Below are 20,832 nucleotides of genomic sequence, written 5' to 3' on the forward strand. Positions count from 1 at the left end.
CGACAGCAGCCAAATCCTTTGGAGGTAAAAGTTGGTGTTTTAGAAATAAAATAATGCTGAAAATTTAAAGAAATGTAGTCAAAATCATTTAATTTATTATTTAATTTTGGTCCATCAATGGAAAACCCAAGTTCTTCAGCCTAAAGCTGTGCATGTACTTGGTTAAAAACAGTTGGGGGTTAGATAATTTTAAACAATAGGATCAGAGTACAACTCAAGGTTTAACTTAAATTTGCCGTATTTAGTAAGGTACTTAAAGAGACAAAACCTTCGCTTATGCACAAAAATGTTTTCCTATTCTTCAAAAAGTCATTTCTTCTGACCAAAACCAAGGCTATTTGTTCGTTTCTTTTTAATAAGGATTATAAAGTGTCAAGAATGTTGCCTGTTAAGAATGTGGGAACTGGAATGAGAATGTCAGATGATGAATTGTGGCACCACAATTGACTAGCTAAGGATGTTGTAAAAATTACCTAAGCACTGTGTGCCTCGGTGTCCTCATCTGTGAAACAAGAATAGTTAGAGTGCCTCTCTATTAGGTTGATGTTAAGTTTTAAAGAGATGATACTGTCAGGCACTTAGTTCAATGCCTGGTACATCATGAACAGTGACAAAAAAAATGGCAAGTAATAGGAGATATTGGAGAATATGAGGAAGCCATTTGGTGTAAACCTAATTCGGCCTGACCTTGTCTTTCCAAAAGGGCCTGACCAAGGTGTTGAGCATGCATTGTATATCTGCTTTAGATATTCCCTATGGCAAGAGCAAAGGCCCTTGAGATAAAGGTGCAACTTCCCTCCCTCTCCCAACACTGGTATTTCCTTAAGGATTAAGCATCTTTCCTTAGGCTAGGAACTGATTGCTGAGCTCACCTGTGACCACCCAGCTCCAGACAATAGACTTGCCTCCTGCTACGCCCGCTAGATAGCAGACCCACTACCTGCTGTTTCCATCAAGTGCTGTGCCAACAGGGCAATCTTGTGACTATTGTGGGAGGGACATTTCAATCATATGTGAAACATCCTGTATGGGGGTATATAACCACTCTGTATACCTCACTTCTTTAGTGCCCTTTCTTCCTTTGGGAAGAAAGGCCCTAGGCCATGGTCCTCAGATTTCAGCTCAAAATAAACTCACTCAAATTTTCATTTATAGATTGGTTATGGATTATTTTCATCAACACTAGTACAACTTTAATGAGTATTAAACTATATGATATGGGCAATTATATGAGTTTCAAGGGTGTCTAGGTTTCAATCTTGTATAGCTGTTTGGATTCATTTACTGAATTAGAAAAAACTGAAAGGCACCAGGTTTGAGGAGAAATGAATGAGCTTGATAATGTATATGCTGAGTTTACTTCTCTTTGAGACATCCACATGCAATATTGAGTCAGCATTTGAATATACAAGTTGGGAGCTTAGACAAGTGGTCAGAACAAAGTTTAGACAAAATGGTGGTGTTGTGGTGGTAAGAAGGTGGTCACTGGGATACTGATGAAAATTAGAGCCACAGTCATGCATGACATAGTCTATACTAGAAAACCTACAGAAGAGGGAAAAAATAAAACTTTTAATTAAAATTCAAAATGCTGGGTTTTTTTTACAAAATCCTTCTTAATCTTCTGGGCTGAAGCCTAGACCAAGTATCATTGTATTTCTATGGATTCTAATGGCTGTGATAGCACTGGCTTATGAGAAATGGGATCAGTTACAATCTGGATGCCGTCATTGGGAATAGAGCTTCTTCCTTCCTCCTTCACTCCTGGCACTGGTCAAACAGTTATGAACCCTTTGGTTAGGAGCCATTGCAGGTAGTTCTTGAGCCCTTGGGCAAGGACTGTAATAGATTGGGGACCTAGGAAAGGTAAGGACTGGTGGGTTTTATGTAGTGGGATAGAGACTTACAAAATTGAACTAGAGAGGCAAAGGCTGAGAATCAGGGATGGGAATTTCCATAAATCAGAAATTGCTTGTTTTTGGGTTCATCAAGACATGCCCTTTGTGAATCTTTTGGATTCTATTCATACTCTGGGAATCTGACATTTGTTAGGGTTTGGCCTACACTCTGCTCTTTCTACTTCTATTATTTGTGTTTCAGAACAGTATTCTTCTTCCCTTTTTCTGCTTATCAAAATCCCATTGTTCTATCCTCTTGTTTCTATGTTGTGCAAATTCCTTTGAGGATTTATTTTTTCTATAACAAATGCTAATGACAATGGAAATTAGAAAATAAAACTACTCCCCCTAACTTCACATCTCCCTCCCACATACCTTTAATCTTGTATGTCCTAGATGAACAGAAAAGATAGATGGTAGAAATTTAGAGATTAGATAGACAGATAGATAGATAGATAGACGATAGATTTTTGTCAATTCAGTCACATGTTATTCAATTTGGAGCTAAACAGTCTGCATAAAGTGAACTGGGGGAGGAAAGTATTGAGGACCGTAAAGGTGAGTGGCAGCAGACATACAGAAGAAGTAATGGTGATGAAAGATGAGGGGCACAGAGGAGAACAAAGGAAGTTTATTTTCCCCCTTTCTCTCCCTTTCCTACTTACCATGGTAGCAATCCACAAGGCATGCCTCAAAGGCGGTGTATACTCACATACCTCCCTAAGCACACATGCCCACAAGCATAATGAAAAACCTTACCACCTGCCATTGTAAATACTGATGGTTGTTAGCATTAACTGTAATCCTAATAAGTTGTTTCTTTGTCATGGAAATGGGTTTTTAACTTTAGGATTAAGGTATCTTAACTCAATTAAAAAAAATGAAAAAGATTTTCTAAATCTCATTTATTCTTTGAATGACACTTATGAACTTAATTCCCCATTTTTGTCCCATATCCTCTTGTACCTCTTGTATAATGCCAACTAAACTTGCAATGATAGCAGCCAATCTTAGACACTTTTGCTGGCTGCCTGGCTGAGCTGAAAAACAACTTCACCAAAGTCTGAATGCTGAGTGAAAGTTAGATGAAATATGACATCACCTATTTTTGCTGGTCAATTAGTAATGGCTGGGGCCATTTTGAATGTTAGCCTTCAGTCTCTCCAGAACAGTGAAACTGGAATTGGCAGTACTAGTCTCTTTGTGCTCTTTCCTGACTGCCCTTTGGAGAGAAGATACTGGATTCTCAATGACTATGGAAGGGTTGTAATGAAAGGCAGATTATTTTAAAGACACTGGTAATCTAGAGACTACTAAAAGTTGAAAACTTATTTGTTTGATGTATATATTTCTTCAGAACAAGTAGTTTTGAGTTGAATATAATGTGTCCTTATATTTAAATGACAATTGTTGTGACTCTTATTCTTGCATAAGAGATGGCATAAAGGATGAAGCAGACCCACATAATCTAAAGATAATGGAAAAGAATATCTAGAAATGCATGAATATTGAATTAATGCGTTGTCAAGCAGATTCCAGAAGATAGTTTATGTACAACATCCTACCTGATGCACAAAGAGACTTTATATAAGATGATTCTTGGCTCTGTGAACAAATCATCACATACATGTTAATCCTGAGGCAAGGACACTAATAATTTCCAACACATGGTTCTGTTTGTTTATATATATTTACTGCTTTAGTTCATTCTTTCCTATCCCCTCTAACACATTTCTTCCCCCATACTCTCGCATAATACTTGTATTTTCATATCTCAGTTGTTCTTCCCTACATGTTGGCCATTGCGAAACCCTTTTAGTGAAACCAGAGGTCCTAAGGAAAATTCTTCCTTTTTATTAAAGACTTGAATGTAAGACCTGAAACCATAAAATTTCTAGAATAAAACATAGGTAGTATGATCTTTGATATCAGTCTTAGCAGTATATATCCAAGTACCATGTCTGACTAGGCAAGGGAAACAATAGAAAAAATAAGCAAATGGGACTACATCAAACTAAAAAGCTTCTGCAAGGCAAAGGAAATCAACAAAATGAAAAGGCAACCTAACAATTGGGAGAAGATATTTGAAAACCATATTTCTGATAAGGATTAATATCCAAAATAAGTAAAGAGCTCATACATCTCAACAACAAAAAACTAACAATCCAATTAAAAAGTGGGCAGATGATGTGAACAGACATTTTTCCAAAGAAGATATACAGACGGCCAATATGAAAAGATATTCAACATCACTAATTATTAGGGAAATGCAAATCAAAACTACAATGAGATATCATCTCATGCCCATCAGAATGGCTATAATTAACAAAACAGGAAGCAAGTGTTGGAAAGGATGTGGATAAAAGGGAACCCTCATACACTGCTGGTGGGAGTGCAAACTAGTGCAGCCACTATGGAAAACAGTATGGAGATTCCTCAAAAGATTAAGAATAGAAATACCATATGATCCAGCTATTCCACTGTTAGTTGTCTATCTGAAGAAAATGAAAACACGAATGTGTTACGATGTATGCATCCCTATGTTCATTGTGGCATTATTCACAAAAGCCAAGACTTAGAAGCACCTAGGTGCCTGTCAAGGGATGAATGGATAAAAAAGATGTGGTATAAACACAATGGAATACTACTTAGCCATTAAAAAGATGAAATCTTGCTATTTGCAACAACATGGATTGACCTTGAGAGTATTATGCTAAGCAACATAAGTCAGAGGGAGAAAGCCAAATACTGTATGATCTCACTCATAAATAGAAGATAAAAACAATGACAAACAAACACATAGAGAAAGAGATTGGATTGGGGGTTCCAGAGAGGAAGAGGGGAGGAAGGAGGGCAAGAGGGGTGATTGGGCACATGAGTGTGGTGATGGATGGTAATTAGTCTTTCGGTGGTGAACATGATGTAATCTACACAGGAACGAAAATAGAATGATATACATCTGAAATTTATATAATGTTATAAATCAATATTACCACAATAAAAAAATACTGAAGCAAAAAAAACAAATCTTTCCTTTTTCTTTTCACGTTTCTACAACCTGAGGCACTTCACTTATATCCTTCCATCCATCAGTATTTTTTTACAGTTTCTCTATCCATTTCTGACCAAAGGACAGAGCTGGGACCCATGTCCCTCACATCCATGTTAACAGTTAAGCAAGTTAGTGAGCAGGGAGAGAGGCAAGACAGGAAGAATGAGACATAAGTTTGAATTTGCACGTTCCCTATGTGATAGACTTTTTGGGCATTGTCACTTTTTGTAAGATAGATGTCCAGGAAGTTGTGATTAGGTAGGGGATAGGCCATGCTTCTGAATAAAATTACTTAAATGGATTCTAAGTATTCCCTATTTCCTTAATGGAACGCATTTTCCTTACCTCCCTCCCTTCCTCCTTTCCCTTCTCTTCCTTCTCTATAACGCAGCTCCCATGAATCACTTTTATAGCTTCCCTTGTGGTCCCTCGGCAATTACCAGGTTATATCATACACCACATCCTATTGCCTTCTCATTAAACCCAGCATTTTACCCTTCAGTCCTAAATATTCTACTTGCCCACTTCCTACTTGCAAATGATTATTATTTCTGCAGCCTTTCCCTTGTACATACAGATCAAAGTCATGATGTTACATGAAATCTTTCAATTTTCTGGCCAATCTGCATCTCAGGTAGCACGGTCATATAATCCTATACAATGACTTTTCCTAACTCTGTATTTTAAACTGATTTGTTTTCCGGGAACCAGTCACAGATACTTGAGTTGCAATTGCAAGGTAACCTCAGTATAGCAGTTACGTATCCTCTGGGTTCCCATATTGCAATTATCTGTGTTCAAGACTATCTCATTTAAAGAGCTGTAAACTCCTTTTATTAGTATTTTTATCCCCAGTGTTTTGCACCATGCTGAACTTTTATCAAACACTGAATGGCAAGCACTAGTAAATTAAACAATGAGTGGGAAATTTCCAGCGGTGTGAGAGGAGGGAAAAGTATAGGATATAACATTCTTCTACATACAAATACTGGTCATTAAATGCTCAGGCAGAGCCAGAGCAAACAACTATAATGAGTCTTAACTGTTCTAATTGTTTCAATATGTCTAGACCAATGCCTATACCTTAAAAGAGAAAAATAACCGCATTCAGAGAATCCACACACTATGCATAGATAAGCTGGTGTTTGTCTGTTATAATAGGATGACCTAAATGAAATAAAACTCTTCTGACTCCATCAACGCTGCAAATGAGCCTTTCTTGCATTTATGAATAAGAAAACCCATTTATTTTATCATTATTTGTTTTATTACTAATAACAGGCTCTTTGTGCTTACACGCACAGACGACAATAGTAAAGGAAGCAGTCACTGGGAAAAATACAGACTATGCATAATATGACCATCTTTGCCATGCATTCAGGGTAATTTCAATAAATCGTTATTGCCCTCAAGATTAAGTCTTTGCCCCAGTGTTCCAGAAGGAATTGCAGATTTATCAAATAGTTTCTGCTTTGCAATGAAAGGCAATCATTAGCAATTTGGTTAGACCACTTAAACTTATTTAATAGTCAGAAATGTTAAAGTCTTTTGGAGAGTCTCTAGCTAATAGAATTAACCTGTAGTGAAATTAAACATGTCTGAATTAAAGTCCTTTTTCAATGACGATACCTGCAATAAAAGTAGTCCCCAGGGATAAAAAGATTAGTATTCACATTAGTGGTAAATTCGTTATCAGAACCACGTTTATTCTTTTGATCTTTCAGCCCTGAAGGATTCTACACCTGGGTAGATTCGGAGCTTTGCCCTTCCTCATCAACTATTTTGCCTGTTTTTATTTCAAGGACTATTGGCTTTCATCATAATTTCCTAATCTGAACTTTAATGACAAAATGATCTGTCTTGTCTTTCTCCTGCTCCCATCAGGAAATGCAAAGTTGGTACAAACAAACACAGTATAGACTCTTCAACTAGCTTGAAAATTGGCAAGGACCTTTTTAAGAAGTCAAATCACTGTAGACAGACTCATCCTGGAGTTTCTGAAGGTGATCTAAATACCTGTGCCCACTCTCCCTCTCTTTTAAGCGATCTTCCCAAATCAATTCCAAGAGTGCAGATGACTCCAGGACACTCAATAACGTTTCAACATCACCATGTTTATAAAGAACTAATAGCTAAGGTGTACTCATTTACCTGTTTCTAATATTTACACAAATACAAATATATGTGCATATGTTTTCCATGTCCTTTTTTTTCTCAGTTTTATATTAATTTACTTGCTTCCCAAGAAGAATTTCCTCATGTCCTCACTTCTTCAAGCTACCCTTCTGTACTGTGTTGCCCTCTCTGTGTAAGAGGAGCACTCTCTCAGTGGATGATACTGAATCTCCTTTATTTGGCATTGTAGGCAGCATAAGCCGTATATTTTCTTCTTTGGAGGTCTTTCAAACCCATGTCCCTGTACCTGTTTGGCTTCAGAGAGCCTATATGGCTTACATTTATGGTTTTATTTAGTACAGTAACACAGACTATGAGTTCGAGTTTAAAATTTGAGGTTTACGTTGTGTTACAAAATAATTGTGTTATTATTAGCTAATCTCTGAACTCCTTTGTGTCCTCCTGGTCACCCGGGACGTAAGTATACGTGGCTTCTAGGCATTAGAAACAAATAAACAAACAAAACCTGCATGTTACCTAAAACTCCCTGGGATGGAGAATGGGAGTGCCATCCATTCTCCCTCTTAAGGATCTGTGACCAAATCATATAGGATGTCACCCTCCTCTGGACTTCTGGGTGTCTTTGTTTATACAATTTCTCTTGTTCTCTTTTCTATCATATTTATGTTATTTTTAGATATATGTTATATTCTACAGCAAACTTACAATCCCACACAAGAACTTTGTCATACGTATTTTGTACCTTTGTAATGACTAATTTATTGTTTTAGCTTCACAATTTTTGTTGTGAAGATCAAGTAAAATAAATCATGTGAAGACGTTGTGAACTGGAAGTAGCTGTGCAATTGTAAGGTTGCCCAACATGTATTGAATACATGTTGACTATAAAAAGGAAATTTGTTTTTCCTCATTCAAAAGTAGCTCCATAAAAAGAAAGACAATTAACGTGTAATTAGTTTTAGAATGTGCTAAAAGTTATATGTTATTTCATTTAATCCTCACAAGCTGCTTAAGTATCTCCATTTCCTGATGAAGAAAGTGAAGTTTCAAGAGATTAGGCGAATGCTCAAGTCTACAGTATAGATATCTGCACTTTACTCACTCCCAGATCTTCTGAAGTTAATATTCATGCTCTTTCTTCTGTGGTGTATTACCTATGTGTTAGGATTATTCTGTAAGTAAACTGATATATGTTCTGTGAAAATTTTTACTTTTTAATATCAAGCACTATGTAATATAAATTACACTCTCTATGAAACCAAAGGAAGTTTAAACAACATTGTGTTCTCCTATTTGAACTAGGGTACATGAGTTAACATAGAAGAGTGTAAGATTGTACACGCAGCCCCAAGCCGGATATTCCTTTAAGGATTAGTTTCTGGTCTAATCATTCACATGGTATTATTGTAAATGTTTCTGGCACCCATCTATAGAAACAGGTCTCCAGCTCATAGACCAATGGCTAAAATTTCATAATGAAGGAATTGTGTCTTTGTTATTGTGTCTAGCACAGTACTTGACACATAGAAGTTTCTCCATAAGGGAAAGTTCATTAAATGAGCAAGTGAGGGAACCATGCAAGGACATAAAGAAATAGTGTATTGTGGGAAGTGGACTATGACCCAGGACCTGGGTGAATTGGCTAGCAATCTGGATCATTTACTAACTACCTAAATGACCTGCAAAAGACTTCTATTTTTTGAGCTTCTGTTTTTTCTCACCTTTAAAGTCTTCCATCACTAACATCTCTTCCAGCAGAAATATTTTCTGATTCTTTGGATTGCTCAAGAAGGTACTAAAGTCCTTTATTCTTTCAATCACAAAACTTAAGCTGATATTAGTACATATGGACTTCACAATCTCTGACCAATAGTGTAGCCCATTGGCTGTCTCCCAGTTTTCAAGTTCTAATACATCCTGAGGCATCCTCCTTGACATCTTTTGTTTTGGTGAGACCATTGCATATTTCTTGCTGGTTGAGTTTTCTCTCATCATCTGTCTCACATGTCCTCAGCCTGTGATACCGCTGACAAAGCACAATTTAATGTTATGAACATGAGCAGAAATAAAGACTAAAAGAAATACAGTCATGTTTGGCTTAACGACAGGGATCCGTTCTGAGAATTGTGTTGTTAGGAGATTTCACCATTGTTTGAGCATCATAAAGTGTACTTACACACACCTGGATGGTATAGCCAAGTATACACCTAGGCTCTATGGTACTAATCTTATGGGACCGCCGTCATATATGTAGTCTGTTGTTGACTGCAACATTGTTATGCGGTACACGACTGTATAAATGGTTAGGGTATTGATCAGAATATTTTAGGTTATTTTACAGTAAGAAATGACCTCTCCCAATCACTATGTATCTTAAAATAATGTAAAGAACTGTGAAAGGCCTGAGATTTTCCACTTTTTGTGAGCTAACAAGGTAGCCTAAGGCAGATGCACAGATGCCGGTAGAAGACATGGATTCTTGGGTTCGAGACAAAAGAGGTTTTAACTCAAAGCCTGGCAGGCAGCATGGGCTACATGTTTTTATCAGTTCCCCTTTCTCTGCAAGTCCCAAAAAGATGATGGCAGGTATCTCAGGTGTGTTCCGCATACACGATGGGTCTATGCCATAACTGACGAAACCTGAGCTTAAAACCCCCGATCTTATAACGGGGGCTGCTCACAAACCTGCCCAATCTTTGCCCAAGAGGGAGACATTATCTTTACCTACCTGGCCAGGAGATAAACCTGCCTTATATTCTTAGGGAGACATTACTTAATTATCCAGGAGTGTCTGCTATGCAAAAGGATAGTCCAGGACAAAAACAGTCATAAGACAAATAGAAACACCCTGGAGACTTGTTCCCCAATCATGCCTTTCTCACTTACACTATGCATCTATCGGGGATTGTGCGGAGTCTCTGTTTAGTGTAGTCTCCCAGAGGCTAAGAATGACAGAGGTTCCATCTAGATCTCTGGTGTTTAGAGTATCATTCAAGAGGAAGAGAACCCAATAAATGTTGACATTTTAAACTTCTCAGAAGTGGCACATGCCACTTCGACTTGCATTTTGTTGGTAAAAGCAAGTGGCATATTCACAAATATTTTTCTGTTATTACCTAAGCTGTTGAGAACCAGGAATGCTAGGTGATCAGCACTAATAATGTAAACAGTTGAATTCCAAACTGAATGAATAACCCCACCCAAATTATGCTAACAAGTTATTTTTGCTTGAAGAAGATCTCAAACAGCCACAATGATCTGCCGTTAGAGTCTATGAATTGTTTGAGCAATTATATTCTGACATGATTAAACTTGCAAGAAAAATCAAATACATTCAATGAAAACATTAACAATAACTGCCTAGGCACCAAGTGTAGGCTAATCGCGTGCTGATTGCTAAGGGTCAAACAGTGGCTAAGGCAACACGATCCCTACCTTCAGGCAGCTCACGTGTTAGTGTGAGGGGCAGAAAACAAACAGGCAAACAAAATAACTATAGCTTATGGTAAGTGCTAAGAAGGAAAAAGAGTATCACGGATTAAGAAGGCGAGGGTCATCAGATAATTCCTGGGCAAATTTTGGTGGGTAGGGGTTCTTCTAAATGTTCTAGAATGGAAAATATAAAGTCCCTGAATTAGAATAGAGCTAGACTTCTTATAAACACTAAATGATAATCTGCGTGCTTCTCTCATGACCTCAAAAGTTCAAAAAAGTTGGGCAGCTTGTCCAGAGAAACATTCCATAGGAATAAATATAAAAGTCCTTACTCTTTAGTACTACCACCTATGCTTAGAGTTGGAGTGATGAGGCTTAACTGACAGTAACACATGTGAAAATGACTTTGGGAAGTCAATTGACTATGAGATTAATATGTTTTAAAGTGGAATATAAAAAACGTGACCCAGTAATAACACAGACATATAGTGTCCAGAAGAAAAATAAAAGGATAATTTCACTATGTTCTGTACAGTTATACTTCATTCAGTTCTAGGAAAACATCTAGTTTTGTGAAAAGCTGGAATTCATACAGAACAGTGTTAATAGGCTGAGGATGTATGTGGTTTCAATCAGGACTATGCCAAACCCAAGGGATGTTTAGCAATACTTGAGGGCTATTTTCTAGTTGTTACAATGAGTTATAAACACCACTTGGAATTTAAGAAAAGGAGCAAAATTGCTAAGCATCTGGCATTACCTGGGGAATTCCCCACAATTAATATTTATTCGTCTCAAAATTTCCAAGTGTCCCCTTTGAGAAATATCTACCTATCTATCCATCCATCCATCCCTCTATAAAATGACATTTTAGTTTATGTGAAAAGACCTGAGAACATTTAATTTGGGGAAGAGAATAGCTGCCGTCTCATATAGACTCCAGTCAAGTAACAAAGTCTTCTGTGTAGCAGCAAATTGAAATGAGGTTAATAAAAAAAAGTTATAGGCAGGAAGGCGAAGAGCAGATTTTAGCTCAATATGAGGAAGAAATCTTTAAGATTCGTAAGCAGAAACAAAATCTGGAAAAATGGTCTTTTCTAATTCATTGGCTTTCTTTTGAAGGTAACCATTTTATCAAGTTTCAATTTATCTTTCACTTGCTTAGCACAAATTGGAAGAATTTAACTTTGTCCAAAGAAGAGCCAAAATTTCCTATTTTTGAGAATCTCTGTCTTGTGTACCATGAAGGTCAACTACATTTAAGAAGATTGACTCCTCAGCTTTACACTCCCGGGCTAGCTGCCAATACCTCTTCTCTGCTTACAGAAAAAACAAGAAGAATATAACTCTAAGGTTCTGATCCTACATGCAATATTTTTGTAGAGTAACTTTACTTCACTTATGCTGACTTGATTTCCTTGGCGGAAGTTGAGCTAGACGTTGCTATTGTTGATTGAAATTAGAGCATTTGCAATGGTTTGCTTCTTGAAGTTCAAAGAGACTCTTGATAAACATATTTGACTGATTACTATTCAGTAATTATTTGTATCAAAATATGCACTTGGTTTCTCTACTTTTGTCCAGAGTTTGACAAATCCCAATCCCAATCCCATATATCAATGTACTGAAGCATTAGATACTTTATGTAACTTTAGCTTTAGATACAAAGCTTTCATTTCATCATCAGAAACAATAGAAGCAAGAAAACAGTGGAGCAACATCTTTAAAATACTTCAGGGAAAAAACAAAACAAAACAAAATTATCAACCTAAAATTCTTTACCAGGAAAAAATATCTTTCAAATACTAAGGCAAAATAAAGACATTTTCAGACAAATAAGGGATGAAAGGATGAATCACATTGTAAGAGATGTTAAAGAATTAAAATGATACCAGAAGGAAGGAAATTTCCATTCCTACAGAAAGGAATTAAGACCACTGATATTGGTTATCACAGGGTTAAATATACAAGACTTTTTAAAAATAAATAACTGTCACTTAAAATCTAATTATCTAAATAAAAATAATGACAATGTATTGTGGGATTTATAATATATGCAGAAGTAAAATAAACAACAATAACACAAATGCAGGAAGAAGAGAAATGAAAGTATATTGTTCTAAATTGTTATACTAACTTTGAAGTGGTATAACATCACTTGAAGGCAGATTAGGTGAAGTTAAAAATGTATGCTATAAATACCAAGACCAGCAAATTAAAACACCAAAAATTATACCTAATGATCCAACCAATGGAATAAAATAGAATTATAAATATTATTCAATTAACTCCAGAGAGAGCAGAAAGAGAGGAAAAAGGAGCAGGGAACATATGGGGTAAATAGAAAACACACAGAAAATGGTAGATTTCAACCCAGCTATATCAGCAATCACAATAAATTTAATTCTCTCTCATCCTGACTTTTAAAACAAACTCACTTATTTTTAAAAAGGCAGTTAATATTTCATTCATAAAAATTATGGAAATCCAAACATCATGTCACAAAGAAGTTTTATTTATAGTTCACACAAAAAAATACATTCCAACTTGCACTTTAATATGCAATTAGTTTCCATTCCAAATACGAAACGTGGTTTGTAATTTATTTGTCCACAAAACAAGCATTTTCTTACATGATTAAACAGCTTGCATTCCATTTTATCAGAAAAAAAATCTACTTTTGCCATAAATATATTATTGAAAAGTCTATTTGAATACAGTAATGAAGAAGTAGTTTGTAATTTCACTTAAACTAATGACATAAGCTTGGGGGAAAGCCCTTAGAAGAGATTTGGACACCAGCCAAGCTATTACCACCCAAGGGCATTATCTGCCTGCCACAAGACGTGCCAGTAGTTGAGAAGCAAGATGCTAGGAGAGACAGGGTTCTATTCCAGCTCCCTAGCAAGGGGGAAGATGGATGACTAACGTCCGAAAGAATCATCTTACAGAACAAAAACTACAGGCCAGTTTATATAGGGGACTGTTCTCCCGGTGGAGGAGGCCTCCGGTCTCCCAGTGGGACAGACCTCTGGTCTTCAGCTGGGGGAGACCTCAGGTCTTAGTTCCTGATTGTTGTTTGTTTTACTGGATATGCACCAGAGACTGTAGCAATGCCATATACCTTGATTTAGTTTAAAGGTAGTAGGAACAAAATCTTTAATATCTATAGTAAAGATTACTGTAGTACTGTGAGTGACACCAACAAAGCCACTGAAGTCTTAAAGGGCTAAGATGATGAAGAATGTGAAATACAGAGAATTGAGCCCTATATTTGCTGCACCTTTTGCCCCTCAGGGTATTTGCCATTTCATATCAGTGACATTGAAAATAAACAAAAAGCTGTGTAAATAGAGCTTGTGGAAGACTCTCTTCACTGAGAAGAAAAAAACTAGATTTGGTGCTACTAAAACAGTCAAGATTTGAGAAAACAAGTTTGCAGACTGCGATGTTGTGATCTACAATAAGAAATACATATATTTGATCTTCACCCCCTTTCCTAGCAGCAGCTCCTAAAATGCTCGTAATTTCCTAAGTGATAAGGGCAATGAGAGCATCTTTTGTTATAGTATTTGATATTTTGTCCTCAGTTCCTGAAATAGCTCCAGAACAATAAAGGGAAAGAAATGTCTTTTGTTATTCATAACAAGACCCTTTCAATCACACCTCAGTTTACATCAATGAGGTGATTTTTGGAACATCCTTAGATAACCACAGAATGGGGGTAGGTCGCCCGGGGAACAAACCTTGTGATTAGAGGGTTGGAGCTTTCAGCACCATCAGGACCCCTGCACTAGAGGGAAGGTAGAGAGGAACTGAAGGTTAAGTTAATCACCAAGGGGCAATGAATTAATCAATCCTGCCTGTGTAATGAAGCCTCCATAAAAATCTCAAACAACGGGGATCAGAGAGCTTCTAGGTTGGTGAACACATGGAGGTGTTGGGAGGGTGGAGTGCCTGGAGAGAGCATGGGGCTCTGCACCTCTTCCCACACTCCTTATCCTATGTATCTCTTCTATCTGGTTGTTCTCGAATTATATCCTTTTAAAATAAACCAGCAATCAAGTAGGTAAACTGTTTTCCTGACTCCCGTGAGCTGCTTGATCAAATTATCCAAACTGAGGAGGACATCATGGGAACCTCCAATTTGTAGCCGATTGATCAGAAGCACAGGTGACAACCTGGCACTCGGGATTGGGATGCACGGAGCCGGGGGGGACTGTCTTATGGGACTTAGCCCTTAATCTGTTGGATCTCTGCTAACCGCAGGTAGATAGTGTCAAAATTGAATTGAATTGTGGGACAACCAGGTGGTGTCAACAGAGAATTGGAGAACTGCTTGGTGTGGGAAATCCCAGACATCTGTTGTCAGAGGGAAGGATTTTGTAGTTAGACAGAAAACAAGAGTTCTTTCCTTTCACAGACCAGAAGGGAAGCCAGAGAAATAGCCAACATTCTGCCTGCAGTTTTTCCCTAAGATATTTCCTGATTTCTAAACTGTGCATGTCAGGGACCAAAAGAAAAGAAAGCAAATAATGATGATGATGATGATGATAGATAAAATGAAATAAAACCTACTGACAAATCTGCTAAAAGGCTAAAACTTCAAACAAAGCTCTCATCTCACAAAAATCTGAAATCTATCTTTGACATTTCTTAATTCCAATTTGTATCAGATCATGTGCTTGTATTTTATCTGTCTGCTAGAAGAGACTGATATTCTCTCTACAATTTTTCATATACAACCTCAACACTCAGTATAAAATTGATCGCCCCTCCAGACAACATGGCTCAATGACTCAAATCAAAAGAAAAAAATAAATCGATAAAATAAACTCAAATATGATCTACTTATTGATGTTGTCAGACACAGAACTTAAAATAACTAGGATTATTATTATTTTAACTTGTTATGGAATGATAATGTATAAAGTTCGCAGATCTTAAATGTAAGGATAAATGTAACTAGAAAAGTATATATTTATATAGCTATCCCATATCAAGATTCAGAATATGATCAGCTTATCAGAAGCATCCATTGTGCCCTATCCAAGTCAGTATTCACCAGAATTAACCATAGTAATAATGCTATCACCAAAAATTAGGTTAGTTTTGGGTAGGGGGTGAGCAAAATGGGTGAAGAAAATCAAAAGGTACAAACTTCCAATTATAAAATAAATAAGTCATGGGGATGTAATGAACAACATGCCAACTATAGTTAATAAGACTCTATTGCGTATTTAGAAGTTGCTGAGAGTAGATCTTAGAAGTTCTCATCACAAGGAAAAAAAAAATTCTATAACTATGTATGATGACAGATGTTACCAGATTTACTGTGGTGATCATTTTGTAACATACACAAATATCAAATCATTAATAAGTTGCACACCTAAAACCACTATAATTTTGTCTGTGAATTATACCTCAATAAAATAAAATGAAAAAAATGAGATTAGTTTGTTTTGGGGAAAAATGCAAACAAATAACAATCTTTGAAACATGTTTAAAACTTGAAAAAAATATTTTTAAAAAATCATTTGGGACCCAGCCTGGTGGTGTAGTGATTAGCTTCGTGTTCTCTGCTTTGGAGGCCTGGGGTTCACAGATTCGGACCCCAGGCACGGACCTAGCACTGCTTGTCAGGTCACACTGTGGCAGTGTCCCACATAAAATAGAAGATTGACACAGATGTTAGCTCAGCAACAGTCTTCCTCAGGCAAAAAGAGGAAGATTGGCAACAGATTTTAGGTCTCAGGGCCAGTCTTTCTCACCACAAAAAAGAATTATTTGTAGGTTTAATTTTAATTTCATTTATTTATTTTTTAAGTTCCAGGATTATATTCCGAATCTCACACTGAATTTAATTTACATGTCTGTTCAAACACTTTTATTCTAGGATGATTTTCAGACTCTCTTTGTCCTTCATGACATTGATGTTTTGAAACATACAGGCCAGTTACTTAGTAGATTGTAACTCAATTTAGGTTCATCTGATGTTTCCTCGTGACTCCTCTATTCAGATTATGTATCTTTGACAGGAACCCTACAGAGAGCGATACTTTCTTTGTCCTTCTCAGTGTGTCATATCAGGAGGCACAGGTTGTTGGTTTGTCTCATTATTCCCAATGCTAAATTGATCACTCAGTTAAGGTCCTGTCTGCCAGGTTTCTTCTTTAAGACTCTACTGTTTTCTCTTTCTAATGAATAGGTCATTTATAGAGATACTTTGAAACCATGTAAATATTGTGTTTCTCATCAACTTCGTTCCACTAGTTTCAACACCCATTAGTGATAAATTCCTGAATCAATTACCACAAGAACGATGATAAAATGATTAATAGTAGCAAACTCAACTAAAAGAAGTTATTTTTCACCTTAAGCACACTTTTTTATAAAAAAGATTAAGTAATTCTTAAATTTCCTAGAATAATCGTCGAGACATTCTGTTATTCCAAAAGGCATTTGGAGTTGAAATAGTCTGGAAAGTGCTGGGTAAGTAGAAGTGCGCTAAATTTTGTGGTTTGGGCATAGAGATTAATGGAGACAGCATCAAAATACATGCATAAAAGGAATAGATTTAGAAGATGATGAGAGCTATCTGTATAAGATATTACCAATTCTGCTTGTATGTGTTTGATTCCCATGGGCCTGCTGCACCACAAGGTAGAAATAACAAGAACATCCACAGTAAGAGTTTTCTTTTCTTTTCTTTTCTTTTTTTCACTCATAGTACTCTAGAGCTTAAATAGATTTGAGAATTGTTCAAATAAGGTTGATGTTTGGGATTCAGGGAAATGAGTGAGATTTTTCCCAGAGAGAGCATTTTGCATGGAAACAGAAGAGAGCTCAGAACAAATGCATAGAAACATCAAAGTTTGAAAAGACATAAAATAGAAGGAATTCGTAAGTAGTTCTTGAAGCAATAGAATAGTGAGAGAGTGGAGTCTGCAGCAGTGAAGAGAAAGGCCCCGTTCCTGCTCTCAGGGAGTCATCAGAATGAAGAGAGGAGACTCACAGGATGCCCACCCTAATCTGGAGGGAGAAGGTGATCAGAGAACATTTCCAGAGAAAGGTACCTCTATGCTGAGATTGAAAGAAGGAAAGGAATCTGAAGCATGATGTTCTACTCAGAGGGGACATCATGTAAGAAGGTCTAGGGGGAGTAGGGGAGTATGTTCAGGTCAGGCGCTGGCACTAGTCATAGCCCCACTGCACTGAGTGCCCATAGCGCTGAGCGTAAACCACGGTGTGATATGAGGAGACAGGAGAAGCAGGCAGGGACAAGAAGGAAGAGGCGCTCTACTGGAGGAAAACTGAGGCTTTCGTTCCTGGAAACAAACAAACAAACCACCTCAACTCTACCTAAGGAAAGATCTTCCACCTTTCCCTTCCTCCTGCCTTGAATACAGCCAAGAATATTGAAAGAGAAAATTAGAAGGAGCTTGAATTATTGATGGCATCTTTGGGCAGCTGAACTAGCACAGGTAACTGCCTATATCCAGACTCCACATTTATGGGGGAAAATGGCTTTTTAATTTAAACTATTTATTAGTTAATAGTTTAATAAACATAGCTATTTATTGATTTACCTAAGGCTGAAGCCATTCCTAATCAATATAGGAGGGAAGAGAAAGGCTGGTGAGAACATTTTTCTCATGGGAGAAAGTCCAAGACTAAAACTTTGTTTTGAGTATCAGTGATTTTGGAATATTCCACTCGGATGTTCAGGGTCCTGAGGGTGTAATTTAGAGACTTTGAGGATGGAGGGGAGACGGAGGGAGCAGAGTCGTGAAATGCCCACCCTTACCCCCACCTTAAGCACAGCAGCCTGGCTGCTTCTCAGCGTTGAAATTTCCCATAAGAACAATGTGTTGCTTCTACAGTGTTTGAAAATGACTGAGTCATAATCTTCAGAGTTATATAAATAGCTACTTAAAATATTAACCATATTAATATTTTTTAGAAATTAAAGTTTATTTTAATTTCCCTGTCAGAAAATTCTACGTATTCTTAGACTAAAAGGTTAGATGACAGCAGGAATTTGACCTAATTGTAGATAATATTATTTATGACATTTATGAAACTCAGAGGCATTAAGCTGGGGAAGTTTTGGTGATTTTCCAGAAAAGTATTATTGAAATTTAAAAACAGATTGAAAGTTTAAAACATGTTAAACTTTGTTTCATTTTTCATGGCTTTGTTACAGTTTTACAGATTATATTCTTGGAGGAAAATGACTTGTAAATTAAAATCAGCACCAGAGAGTTAAATAAAATAGTGATGGATACTGAAGAGATTTAGAGCAAATGGTCGTCCTTTTAAATCTCCTCTTACTAGTATTAAATAATAAATTATCATAAACAGCAATTTTTTTGAAAATATTTAAATTTCAAGATTTAAAATCAAATATGACCTTTTTTTTTCCTGGACAAAGCTCTTTCAATCCATTTATTTGAAAAATAATATAAGCTTAGAAGATGATCCAAGTTTACTCTTTCTATATCTCAATTTATTTTAAGGATTTAGATAAAAGTGAATATAAAAATACAATGTAGAAATTATTTCAATATGGTATTTGATTTTAAAAGGATGTGCAAAGAAATGAACATATATTTGAGACCTTAGAAACCATAAATATGTGATTAGGTATTCTGACATGGATGGTAGGTCTGCTGGAACACCTAGCTATGTTCATATAAAGTTGATTTGCATGGTCAAATACAATGTTGCTGTTTTTCTGATAGACTTTGTTTTCTAAAGTAGTTTTAATTTTGCAACAAAATTGAGCAGAAAATGCAGAGAGTACCCATATACATGTGGCCCTTGCCTCACACACACACCATGAACATCTCCCACCGGAGTGAAGGAACTGAGGTGAGGCGCCCCTCAACACCCGGGACTGGATTGGCATGCTGCCAGCGAGGCTGAAGGGACCAACTTGGCTGGGCTTTTCAGGGAACACCAGACAAGAGGGAGGACTTCCCTTCTGAGGCAAGGGTATCATCTGGGCAGTGCTGGCTTGGCCATTAAATAGAGACATAAAAAAAAAATATACTGAAGGATATTTTTGTTGCTTCCAGGTTTTGACAATTATGAATAAACCTGCTATAAACATCTCGTACAGGTTTTTGCAAGGACATAGGTTTTCAACTCCTTTGAGCAAATACCAAGAGTGTAGTTTCTGGATCATGTATTTCTGACATCTTGACAATATTGGGCCTTTGTCTTCATGAACATAGACGATTTCTCCATTTATTTAGTTCTTTGATTTTTTTCATCAGAGTTTTGTAGTTTTCCCCCAAATAAATCTTGTATGTATTTTGTTAGATTTAGTCTTAAATATTTCATTTTTTGAGGGGTGCTTATGTAAATGGCATTGTGCTTTTCAGTTTCAGTTCTACTTGTTCGTTATTAGTATATTTGAAAACAATTGACTGTTTGTATCAATCTTGTATATCCTACACCTTGCTATAATCACTTAGTTTCAGGAGTGTTTTTGTCATTTCTTTCAGATTTTTCTCTTCTGAGAACAAAGACAGTTTCATGTCAGCCCTCCCAATCTGTATGCCTTTATTTCCTTTGTTTCCCTTATTGTATTAGCAAGGACTTCTAATATGATGTTGGAAAGGAGTAGAGAGAGGGGACACCCTTGAATTGTACCTGATCTGAGTGGGAAATCTTCGAGTTTCTCACCATTAAGGATCAAGTTACCTGTGGGGTTTTTTGTAGTTAATTTTATCAAGTTTACGGTGTTCTCCCCTAGGCCTGGTTAACCGAGAATTTTTATCACGAATGGATGTCGGATTTTGTCAAATGCTCTTTCTGTATCTATTGATGTGATTATATGATTTTTGCTTTTTAGTTTGTCGATGTGACGATTACAGTTATTGATTTTTGAATGTTGAACCAGCTTTGCATACCTGGGATAAATCCCACTTGGTGATGGTGTATAATTTTTTTAAATACGTTTTTGGATTCAGTTTGCTAATATTTTGCTGAAGACTTTTGCATGAAATCAAAACATTGACTATGTTCACGGGAGATAATTGGTCTATAGGTTTCTTTTCTTGTAATGTCTGGTTTTGGTATTAGGATAATGCTGACCTCATACAATGAGTTAAGAAGTATTCTGTCTGTTTCTATCCTCTGAGAGAGATTGTAGAAAATTGGTATAATTTCTTCTTTAAATGTTTGGTATAATGCACTAGTGAATACATCTGTGCCTGGTGCTTTCTGTGTTGAAAGGTTAATTATTAATTCACTTTCTTTAGTAGATATCAGCCTATTCAGATTGCTTAGTTCTTCTTGTGT

The sequence above is a fragment of the Equus quagga genome, chromosome 4 (genome assembly GCF_021613505.1).
Source record: "Equus quagga isolate Etosha38 chromosome 4, UCLA_HA_Equagga_1.0, whole genome shotgun sequence".
Lineage (NCBI taxonomy): Eukaryota > Metazoa > Chordata > Mammalia > Perissodactyla > Equidae > Equus > Equus quagga.